Genomic DNA, 12,901 nt, shown 5'->3' on the forward strand with positions numbered 1-12,901 from the left:
CATCTTTCCATAATGGCTTCCCACCGTTCCGAATGTGTCACTGTGATTTTTGGCCTCTGCAAACTGTAGCACAGTGGGTAAGAGCTCCAGATTTCAAGTCTTTTAATGAATATTGAGGCCTGTATTGTACATTGCAAGCACCCTAGCCAGCTCATCTCAGTTCATTCCTCTGGCTAGCTGGTAGGAAACCTCATCTAGCACAGTGCAGGAAGAGCCTCTTCAGACTGAACTAGCACAGTCATTAGTCTCCAAATGTACATTGAGATCTTCAGTGGAAGACCTCCCGTGGGTGTCGCTGTTGAAGTAAGATGGGTGGGGTCTATGAGAAGAGGGCCTTCCTGCTGCTGGTGATGGCCCAGCTGTGGAACACTCTCCCCAGTGAAGTTCACTTGTCACCTACCTTGTTGTCTTTCCGCACCAGCCTAAGATCTTTTTTAGTTTCCTGAGCATTTTAGCTGCAATTTTAATCCCGCTGAGTCTTTCATGCTGCTTTTATGATTTTGTAGCTTTTAACTTTCGTGTTCTTATTTTTCTTTTTTAGTATTGGCGTTTTAATTGTTGTGGCATTTTTGCAAGCTGGTCTGGAAGTATAATTGAAGGGCAGTATAAAACACTTACAATAAATAAAACCATTACGCTCTCAAACACCTCCTTTGATAAGATGGTGCTGCCTTTGCCACAGACACAGACACTGCCATCCTATTTTCTTCAGCTCTCTGAACAACTCAGCCTCAGTTAGTCACCAAAGCCCAAAGTCAGAAGGAGCATCTGGATCGCTGGAAGAACATCCCACTTTCCAGCCTCCCCTTTCTTGCTCATGCCTTGCCTGTGTCTACAGCTCGTTTTTCTTTGTAGGCTCTAATATGTGTTTAACATGTATCTTAATTATTTGATTACAATGGTGTAATTATATAATTGGAATGTATTGTGTGTGCTGGCTGGAAGGAGCCTGGAGACGCTCAGAGAGTGACGTTGGGTAAACAGGATAATAACAACATCGAGAGGAAGAATAAACGCAATAAGGGAGGCTAATTTGGAAGCATTTAAGGAAATGGGTGTTTTGGAAAAAAGAAAAGTGGCTGCGAGGTTTTCTGTCGTCTCTTATGCCCTACAGCTCAAGTTGCCAAAATAAGAAAGATGGAAACTTTGATTGCATCAGTAACATTTCAAAACCAGGGCTTGAATGCTACTACTAGATCCCTAAGGGGTTTCCTCAAAATCTACTCATTTCATGCTAGGAACCTTGCAGCTTTTATCATTGTTCCCAAATCTTGGACATGACAGTCATAAACCGCAGCATAAGGACATAGTTAAGAAAAGGGTATTTTGTATTTTTACCTATGAACAGGAAGGGGAACAAATGTCACTAAAGACTAATTTTCAAATGGTTCGTGTGAATAAAAGTAAGTAAGCAGGATAGGCTGAAGTCCTAACCCTAATGAATTCAACAAGTCTTACTACTGGGTAGACATGATTAGGGATTGTGCTGCCCATGAAGAAGGTGCAGAGGGGCAGTTACCTACAGCTTCTGTCACAATTGGTAGTCAGTGTGCATCTTTTTTTCCATTTCTATAGCCTTCAGTGCAAAATTTATGGAAGATATAAAAATGAGAGTCCTTTTCTTTATTTCCCACTTGAAAAAATTATGGAAATGTTTTAATTTCCTTCCTTCTTCCCATGAGATTTGGTAACAGAGATTTTATATTCCCATCTATTCACCCTCTTTCCATTTTCCTTCCTGGGAATGTCTCTGTGTGCTCTGGGAGACCATGGGGAACGGGAGCTGGTTACAGCAGGGGGGGGGGGGGACTCCCTGGCTTCTTCAGTAGTCTGCTTCATCTCTGCCTCTTGGGTCACCCTCCTCTCCAGCCTCTGCTTCTGTCTCTGCTCTCTGCCACAGACTCTTCCTGCTCACTAAACCCTGTTATCTCTTCAGCTTCCATTACCTCCTCCTCCCAGTCTTCTCCCCATAACCATTCCCCAAGCTCTGAGCCTTCTTTCCTTGGGTGTCCCCCAGCTGGTGCCTCCCACCACTGCTCTGCAGTCCACGACAAGATACTACCAGCATCCAGTGGTCCTAGAAGTGGATGGGCCCTACTGCAACTGCAAAAAGTGCAGTGGAGGTGCTGCAGGGCTAGCCATGGATCTGCTGGCACAGCAAAATTTTAAAAAGTGGGTGAGCCCAAGTCAGCACAATCTGGCAAGGCAGTGGATACTGTGAGAGGTCTGCTGCTCCGTACCTTCTCCATCTGCTCTTTGGATTGCATTACCTGAACAGCTCTGGTCCATGGGGTCATGAAGAATCAGACATGACTAAACGACTAAACAACAACAACATCCTGAACAGCTTACGGATCAATGCAAACAAGGTAGTCCATGTTCTCAGGCTTACAATCTAATATAGAAGAATGCAAAAGGGGAAAAAATGGGAGGGACAGGGATGTAAGCAATATCAGGTGCAAGTTCTTAGCTGTAAGTTCTCCTAAAGATCAGCTGCAGTGAAAAAGATCAAGGATGGTCTCTCAACTTTCCTGATAGAGTGGCTCTCCATCCCTTCTCTTCGCTCCTTCCCTTCTCTACAGTCTGATGTAACAGGTGCTGCCAGATGGCAGTTATTGAACAGAGGAGTCTGGCTTCTCAGCATCCCAACCTGAATCGGCCTTTAAATGTTACCTTGTATGCTTCTCCCCTGCCACAAACACACCTTACTAGGAGTCATGATGTGGATACAAAGTGTAAGTAAATGTACCTTTCACAAAGCGTTTGGTGGGGATGTCAAACCATATCCTTGGTACTTATAGAAGTTTCCTTGTGATGGCTTTAAGTACCATTTGAATGCCTGCAAAAAGAGACTCCTCTCTTGTTGTTTTTCTCTTCCAGTCTCTCCCCCCCCCCTTTCCCATTTTCTTTCTTTATTCCTGACCTCTGCTCTCACTTTCCCTAGCAACTCTACCTCCTTGGAGAAACCCACCTCACACTTTGAGAGCTATTGATGTAAACAAACACTGAGGACAAGAAGCGGAGCTTGGGTCATGTCAGTAGCTGGGACCACAGAGGGAATATTGTCAGAGGGAAGTTTTGGTGTACAGGGGCTGGTTTGCTGCACTCTTGAATGCACTCATTGTTGGCAGGATGTTCCCATGAGCATGTGACACAGTTCAAAAGTGGAACTTTTCATACACAGCTGTATCTAAAATTCCGTCTTTTGCCTCGTGGAATGCTCTTAATTAACCACACAAAGCATTTTGCAAAAATTGTAATGAGAAATCTTGACCTATTTTCATGGATATGAGTAAATATCTGGTTCCTTCAAAATGGGCATTTCACAGCTGCTAATACTGTCAGTTCACCGAAGTTAATAAACTTGCCGAGCTAATTAAAAATTACTTCATATCCATCAACGATGCTAATATGATTAGTCAAGGGGCAAACTCTGTACCATCAGTCTGGACTCCTGTCTACAATGAATGCAGAAAACCTAGGTTGCATCATTCACACACAGTCCATAAAACCTCACTCAAGAAGCTCACATCACATCAAATTGGATTTACAAAAGATCTCTTCCATTCCAACTCTGATTTATAGTTCACGGCAGATGTCAAAGCCGAAATCCTCAGAACACCATGAAGCCTTTCCAGCTGGTTAAAAAGCAGATTTGATCAGTGGTGCATGTGCCAATCTCAAACATTGCAGTGTGGTGTCCTGTCCTCAGTGATTGTTTAGAACCGGTTGTTTTCTCTTTGATCACTTCCATTTAGTCCTTTTACCTCAATTTAGTCTGCTTCTCACTGCCAGTAGCAGCTAATGGCAACAGGACTTGATTGTCAGGATTAGGCCCCACGCTCTGCTGAAATGCAAAAAAGAAGAAGAAGTGTCATGCCACCTGAATGCCCCTGGTCATGGCCAGTGGTCAAGGATGGTAGGAGCTGGAATCCAGCAACACCTGGAAGGCCATGAGTTCCTTATCCCAAACCAATCCTCCCATGCTATAGGTTAATGAAACCAGGACAACACTCTGCCATCCAATAATTGACAATACTGAGAAGTGACCTTCTACCTAGTACCAGAAACATCCAGCAAGCATGTACTAGTCTCCTTTCAGAAAATAGGTTTGTTATCTCCGTTCTTTTGTCCATCTCTTTCAGTAGATATGCTTGCTTTCCCCCCGAACGGTTTAGCTGCTTTCAGACTCCTGGACTAAGTATGATTTACAGAGCAACCTGCTAGCAGATACAGAAACAGATTTCAGGAGGTCCCCTGCTCATGACACCAAGCCAAGGGGGTGCTAAATTGAGAAGACCCATAACTGAGAAGATCCATTTGGGAGCATCAAATTTTGGCCTTTCTCAGAGCACCATATTATCAGTGATTACTGAAGTCTACCCCTGAGCAGATACTCTGCTTTACTTACACTTGGAACTCCCAGCTGGGTGGCCATCTTTGCACATTTTCGTTATGCAGTTGTGTATGGAAACCCTACTGTGTTCTGTGTATGCCCGGTCATCTTGCTTTGAGTCTAATCTACCATTAAGGGCACTGTCATGAGTCTCATGGAGATGAATGGAACGGCTGGTCATATCAGGACAAGGGGAGGGAGGAGCTCAATGAGTTCCCAGCCGATGACTCCAGGAAGGGACCCAGTGGGTTGGGATGAGCAGCGTAAGGGTCTCACAAAACATGAGAGCCGTCTAAGGGGGATGCAGCAACCAAGGAATCTCATCCCAGGGAGTTACCCTGCCTCCACATGCCAGTCTCCTCTGCAGCCCCAACACTGAGCTAACCCACACCCACTCTGCCTCTGGTGTTGTTCTCCTCACATAGCTACAATTCACTGAGTTCCCTGGGAAGAGGGATTGACTATCAAACCGCTCTGGGAATTGTAGCTCTGGGAAAGGAACAGCAATCCCCTAACAGCTCTGCAAACCCTTAACGAACTACAGTCAGGGCAGAGGCCATGACTTTTTAAAGTGGTATCATAGTGCTTTAAAACATATAGTGAGAAATGCAACTTCAATTAACTCTAATTCTACAAAGGATTCTAAATCGCACTGGCCCTCTAGCTGGAGAAAGCACCACTATTTTCCAGGCAACAACAATATACTGTTGTTTGAGCACTGTGGGTCGGGGAGAAGAAGCTATCACTCAACAAGAATGCTTCCATGACTGAAATTATCTGGAAATGAATAAAAACTGTGCATTTGTTGTGTGATAGCTGCGGAAAAGCCTATGCGCAGTGGTTTAATCAACCTGCTACAGAGAGTGGAGCTACCATAAAGATGAATGGTCCTATTTTATATTGATTTTGAAAAATTGTAAATGTCAGCATAAAGTGGAGGACAATGCATTCTGGAGCTTAGTATGCCCAAAAGATGGGATAAGCATGAACTGGAAAACCTCTCAAGAAGAGAATAATGCAATGGAATCCTGTATTCATTTAGAGTTCACTGTGTTCAGTTAGGCTTACTCTCTAGTAAGAGTTTAGGACTGTAGTCTTAGCCATGTAACACCTGAGCCTCAAAGATGCAAGCAATTACCTGTGGGAAGTTATTGCCTTATGTCTTTCTTGATGGGTGATTGAGCTGCCTTTTGAAAAGGAAAAAGGAAAGGAAAGGAAAGGAAAGGAAAGGGGGTACTTTTAAAATGTAAAAGAACAAGAATACCTGTAGATGGGTTGAAGTCACCACCACACTCTTCCAATTGTTCTGTCTCAGCAAGCATTTCAGTCTGCAAGATGGAATGGTCCCCCTTCCCCCTCTATGCTGTTCTGGGAGTCCTTTTGAATCCCTGGAGATATTTGGGTGGGGGGGACACACAATGGAAGGAAAGCCCTGTTGTGCAGGCAGAAATCTTTGTGCAAGCTTCCATTGATGGTGTTCATTACATGGGCGAAGTGGGGGGGGCAGCTTAAATCAAGTAAATAAATAGAAATACTTAACAGTTCGGTTCTGCCCCCTCCCTTTCTGGCTATGCCCATGGTTCATTCCTTCACAATGAGCTTTCTTGTTTTGATTTGGTTTCCCTATAGACATTATTTGGGTCGTGTGTTTTTTAATGATGATGGTGATGACTTATTTCATTTCTATACCACTTTATATTTTTTAAGGGGGGGATCTCAGAGTGGTTTACAACACATTAAAACATCAAATAAAACAACCCAGAATAAAACATTACTGAAGAAAGTCAAATATAAAGTATACTTACAAAGCAACATAATTAGCAGGAAACTAAAAAAGTATCTTAAAGATTTCAAAATAAAACATTATAAAGGAGGTCAGCTACAGAATGCACATTTAACTCAGCAAAATTAACCAAAAAAATTATCTTAAACGTTTCAAAATGAAACATTACTAAAGGAAGTAAAATATAAAATGCACATTTAAAACAGCATCATTAGCAAGAGAATAAAATATTATCACAAGCATAGAAGATATCTGCTGTGTTGCTGCCAATCCTGCCAATGGTGGCTCATGACGGGTGGTGGTTGTGGAAGCTGAGGCTCAATGACCTGGGTCTGCACTAAGAGACCGCCAAGATGGTCTCTGGCCTCTTCAGCAGCCTCAGCTTTTGTAGCTGGAGTTAGTCAGGGCTTTGCATTCCGATGACAGGTGGAAAGAGGCCAGCAAGGCAAGGAGCAGGTCTTCCAGGACTCACAGCTAAGATGAACATGTTGAAGAACTCATTGCCTGGCTCTTGCTACACAACGCCCTCCCTGCAGAGGTAGCTGAGGTTGTTTGGGTGATGCACGTGGGTCCACTGGTTGTCGAGATGCCAGGTCTGGGAGCTGGCAATGAGGTCAAAGAGCTCCTCCAGCTGTGAGGAGCCAATGGAGGACTGAGAGGTCGTCTCCTCCAGGGCAGGCACTAGGGTGGCCGCTGTAGCACCAGGGTGGGACTGTGCTGGTTGTACATCTGGTGGCTCTGGAATTTGTTCAGCAGGTCAAGTCGCCTGCTTGAGTGTCATGGAGCCTGACAATCCAAGTGGCCAACATACTTTCTCAAAGTGAGGAGGATCTGGTCCTAACAGCCAAACAGAGCTGTAGAGCCCAGCTGTACAAAACTGTCCAAACTTGTTCTGGGAAGCCATCTGCAGCCTGTTCTCCAGGGTGATGACTGTGGTTTCAAAATCCTCTTGGCCATTAGCAGTGGCAAAGAGTAGCTTTGGCACTACACAGAGAGGAGCTGTCAGGGGCAAGCTGGAGTAACCACAGGCACTTCTGTATTTCTGGTATGCAACTAGTCCAAACCTCTGCACAGAGGTCCAGGCACCCCAACCAACCATCTTGACAACCATCCTGGCTCCCTCTCACAGCAAGAGAGTTTCTTGCATTTGTTGTGAGATTTGTATGCAAACCTAAAAGGATAATAATAATAATAATAATAATAATAATAATAATAATAATAATATATTTTCCTAATTCCTCTCACTGAGAGTGAAATCCACTCCAGACCTACACGACAAGTGATTTGTTTATTACAGTGTGTCATTTCCTTTCTTTGTAATTCCAAAACCTGTGTAATCTCCCTAAATCTTTGAACTGTTGTCTGGTTAACAAAACATTATCTGTTTGAAACTTGAGTACATTTTCTTTTCTATTCTTTTTTTTCTAAGGAAATTCATATCTCTGGAGCAGTTAGAGGGAATAGGCTTTTTGTTCTGAGGCAGTGGTGTCCAAACTTTTTTCAAAGAGGGCCAGATTTGATGAAATAAAGGGCCGTGGGGGCCGACCAAAGGGCCAACCAAAGTTGTTGAACTTTTTTTTAGGATTGAAGAAGTTGAGCTTTTTTAAGGGTTGGAGTTGTTGAGCTTCTTTTAGGATTGAAGTTGTAGGGTTTTTTTTTAAAGGATTTTACCCCAGGAAATAAACTGCCACAGGGGCTGGATTAAACCGACCAGTGGGCCAGATTAGGCCCCGAAACAGACTTTGGACATGCCTGCTCTAAGGCATAAATTAATGGTTAAAATCAATCTTGTGGCATATTAGAGCCAGAGTTGTGCCATTTTTAAGTTCCATTCATTTAATGGGAGAACACTACAGCTATCAGCCTCTCTGCTAAAATTCCAGTACACACATCTTGAAATCCTGTGATCACCAGACCAAAGCTATTTTCTTATTATTTCGCATCCTGGTCCACACCAACTGGGAACAGTATGCTGGTAAGAATAGACTATTTTCTTCCTTTACTGTTCACCCATCCAAATGCTTGAATCCCAGAGACGATCACTGATCTGTGCCAGCATCCACATCTCTAGTGCCAACATCTTAACATAACTAAATTGTCTGTCACTCTGACTTGATTCTATTTCCGCTCATGTGTTCCCAATAGCCCACGGCAGGCAGGCATACAGCATATCCAAGAAGAACACTTCTCCAGAAGCACGGGGCATCAAAATACCTCCCTCTACAACGCTGCATTTGTATTTTTTTACTAGCACATCTGGTATTTGCATCCACTTCTATTTGCATTTGCAGGTTTCAATGTGCTGTACAGGTCTTTTGTCATCCTCTAGGGACTTGAAGCAGACATGTTGTATATTCAACAGACAATGCAATAAAAACAATTTAACATTTCCCAGTCACCTCGGAGCATAGTATTCCTTGCTTGCTTGCTTGCAGAAGCAGAAGAGAAGCAGATTTAAATAATGCACAAGTGACATTTCTGATTTTTTTCCCCTAGTCCTGCCTGTGAACATCTCTTTGCATGGGTCCTTCACAGCTAGATTTTGCAAAGAAAGCGGAGGGGAGCCTTCTTATCTACCCCTACAGTTTGAGAATTCATAGAAAGTGATGGCAAATAAGCTCTGCTTTGGCAAGGGCATCCTCTCCATCCATCTTCCTAGGCTACATTTTTCTGCATGCATTCAGATGTTCTCCCTGGCACCAGTTACCAAGTGAACAAAGTGTGTGTTTGTGTTTTTTGGAGATGACCAGCTTTCCATGAAAACATTAAACATCAAATTATATGTAGTGTTTTAATTATAGCCATGAAAAATTACCCCATCCATCAGATTTCTAATCAGCTAGTTCCTTTCAATAAGAAAGTAACTGTTATTTTATTGATTAACTCTTAGAAGACCACTAACATAAATCAATCCTACCGTCTTTGCATGCATCATATTTTTTTTTTTTTTTTACAGTGGAGTAATGTCCCTTAGGAAGAAAGGCCTCCTGCCTATGAAATCATTATCCCATGGCTCTTTTAGATAGCTTGCCTCCCTCGACAACTGCTTCATAATTCCCTAATTACCATCAAGGCTTTCTGACAATAAGAGCTACTACCTGAAAAGCCACAGAGCCACATTGTATTTAGAAAAGGTTTCCTTGGATCAGAACCATAAATTAAGAGGATGCCAACTGATTTATTACTTCAGCTCTTAGGAATTGGAATATAAGAAGCATCCTTATAGGAGATCATTGATCCTTCTAGCTCTGTACAGTTTACAGTGACTACTGTGGCTCCCCCTGGTTTCAGGGTCTTTCTCAGCCAAGGGGCTATACACTGCGGGAGTAGATCACTTGGTAGGACAAAGCTACAGCAATAACTCCCATTCCTGAAAATGGAATCCAATTCTGGCAGGAAATGAAAAGTTATAGACCTTTCTGTTCTTCAAAAAAAAGACCTGGTTGTATTCTGTACAGGTTCTTTTGGCTGCAAATTTCATTCACTTCTGTAAAATGGAAAAAGAATAATATACTCATTTATAAATTCCTCATGGAAATGGGAAACAGCATTGTTTTTAACAGATCTAATTTGGTCCTGAATATTAAGTTGAATGAGAAAGACAAAGAGCAGCTCTGAAACAGACTGGGCTGCTTCCCAAAGTTGTATATACAGATACCAGTCAAATCTTGTGGCCAGGGCAAACCCCTACCCAGAGATGCTGGGGAATGAAGCCAGGGCTTTCTGCATGTTAACACCTGTTCTGTCGCTAAGCTACAATGACATCACATTGGGTCCATCACTCTAGCCCTTATCTCCACAGTTGCATTTCCATTATTGGCCTCTTGCGAAAATATAGCACCAACATCTTGTGTCCTCTGGATGCTATATCAAAAAGAAGCACAGCTGAATAGTAGAGCAATCAGCCTTGGAGGAGGGGTTCATTTTTCACAAACATTGCAAGGAATCTTCAACTTTACTAAATATATTTAGTGTATTAGTATACTGAGCTACTGCTGCTTGAAGGAGAGGGCTAAGCAAGAAAGATGTAAGGACACAGGAAAAGAAACTGGAGATGCCAAGCATATAAGGGATAACTGCATGACCCTTGAAAGTTGGACAGCATATCAAACAATAATCTGGATATGTTATCTTCTGTCCCAAGAAACACTCTGCCAGCCATGCCACCACATTGATGCCACTTTAGAATATCTTGTATATTTCTGCTCATAGAAAAAGTAGTGAGAGGAAAAGCAGTACAGAGGCTATTAAACATGGATTAAGTGTCTGAGAACAAAGCCTTTGACAAAACATAAATTTAGAACAAGGATGTATTTGATGGGGCTGGGCATCCCATTTGTTACATCAGATGACCACTGTACACACGGTTAATTAAACAATAAGACTAAGATTTATCTCTTTGTTGCCAGACCGCTGTAAATTATACATACTGAATGGGCATTCTGTTTGGCCTTGAGAAATGGTTGCAGACTCTGATATCATCCCTTTAAATACACTGCAACAAAGAAAATGTAATAACTCTAGCATTAGGGTGTTTCTCGCCACTTCTCTTTTAGCAAGACCAAGCAAACTGCAATACCATTACCTTGGGCAAAGTAATCCTTTTGCTCTCTGAACAGACAGAAGATAAAACTACCAAAGCAGGACCTATTAAGACCCAATACTGTTTTATTTTAAACTCTGAAATTCTGCAAACTGTCATGGATAATGGGTACAGAACAGTAGCTGCAGTGACTGGAACTGTGAATTCCGGAGCTACTCTTTTATTCTGCCACCAGGTCAAGAAGCTTTAAATTTCACTTCAATAACAGTAGCTCGGTGGTAGAGCATTTGCTTGGTATGCAGAAGGTCCCAGACTTAATCACCAGCATCTGCAGGTAGGACTGGAAACACCCCCTGTCTGAAAACCTGGAGAGTCACTGCCAGGAGGCAACACTCAGCTATTTGGACCGATGGTCTGATAATATAAGACCGTTTCCCTTGTTCCTAACATGTTAGCTTTACAAAATGTCTGAAGGGAAGAAGATGAGTTTGGGGTGGGAACCAGCATCATTGTTGTTCACCTGCTCAGGCAGATGATGAGCAGCACCAGGGAACAGCCACCACCTGCCCTCTCTTTCTGGGGTTGGGGGAGAAGATGCTGAGGGAGATCTGCTCCTCCTGTTTGTGGCAGCGACACACTTAGAAGGCAGAGAATCTGGAGATGAACCTGGTCTGAAGGCTTAAAAAGAGGGTTATAACACTAGAATTACCATTATCCCAACTTCACCTCCTCCTGCAAGGCTAGCATTTGGTAAGATTTTTGTACTTTTCCTTTCATCCAAAGGTTTTAGAAAAGTACCGGTACACATAGGGTCTGACCAGGCATTCTTCCACATAGTGTGTTGACCACTAGGGGAAGGTATGCACAAAACATGTGAGTGGGGCCATGCTGTTATCAGTACCCCCCCCCCCCCACTCCCACTGATCACATGTCCAAACAAAATGAGAGTGGGCCCTACATGCATTCAGGTGTATGTGATGAAACCTTTTCCACAAGAGGGGAAGGAGGATCCTTTTTATAATAATTTTTATTCATTTTAAAGAAGAAAAGAAAACAAGAGAAGAACAAAAACAAAAAATACAAGAAAAAGGAGGATACAAAGAAATACAAAAACAAGAATATAAAGGAAAATACAAAAACAAGAATTCTTCTTACCATAACATAACTTTCACTAAAAATCTTAAATGACTTCCCCATCCCCCCTTCTGAATTTCAAATCCCAAATCTATATTAGCAGTTTCTAAGAAATTAGAATCTAAACCAAAATCCCTTTCAACCCAAATTAAATTTTAACCTAATTCTTGGGTAAATTCTGAAAAACCTATAATTTCTTCCCTAAGCCTTAATAAAAATTACGTTGTTTATTTCCAAATATAATTTAATTTTTTTCTAATCTTCTTCCACCGTCTCTTCTCCCTGATCCCGGAGTCTCCTTGTCAGTTCGGTGAGTTCCATAAAGTCCATCATCTTCATTTGCCAATCATCTATAGTTGGTAAATCTTGGGTCTTCCAGTTCTTAGCTAGTAGTAGTCTCAGAGCAGTTGTGGCATACAGAAAGAATATAATACCGTTTTGGGGGATTTCCTCCCCTACTAATCCCAATAAAAAAGGCTTCTGGTTGTTTTGTTTTGTTTTTAATAAAAGTGTATTTTAACACTTTTTTCATCTTATTATAAATCTTTTCCCAGAAGTCTTTTACTTTGGGGCATGTCCACCACATGTGATAAAAAGTTCATTCTTTTTCTTTACACTTCCAACATTTGTTATCTGGTGTATGATACATTTTTGCAAGTTTTACAGGAGTTAAATACCATCTATATATCCTTTTCATCACATTTTCTCTTAAAGCAGTGCATGCAATGAATTTAATTCCTTTTTCCCCACAACCTTTCCCAGTCTTTTAACATGATATTATGCCCCACATCTTTTGCCCAATCTATCATTACCGATTTCACTTGTTCATCTTTCGTATGCATCTTCGAAATATTTTTGCTCTTTGCATCTAACAACTCCATTTCCAGTCTGGATTTCTCTGATTGAAAACCAGCATTTTTATTGTCTACTTTAAACATTTCATTGATCTGATGATATTGTAGGGGAAGGAGGGGAAGGAGGATCCTGGTCCAGTCAGGACCCACCCACCCACCCCCAAAACATAGAAGGGGTCCTGTATGAGCAT

The sequence above is a fragment of the Lacerta agilis genome, chromosome 5 (assembly GCF_009819535.1).
Source record: "Lacerta agilis isolate rLacAgi1 chromosome 5, rLacAgi1.pri, whole genome shotgun sequence".
NCBI lineage: Eukaryota > Metazoa > Chordata > Lepidosauria > Squamata > Lacertidae > Lacerta > Lacerta agilis.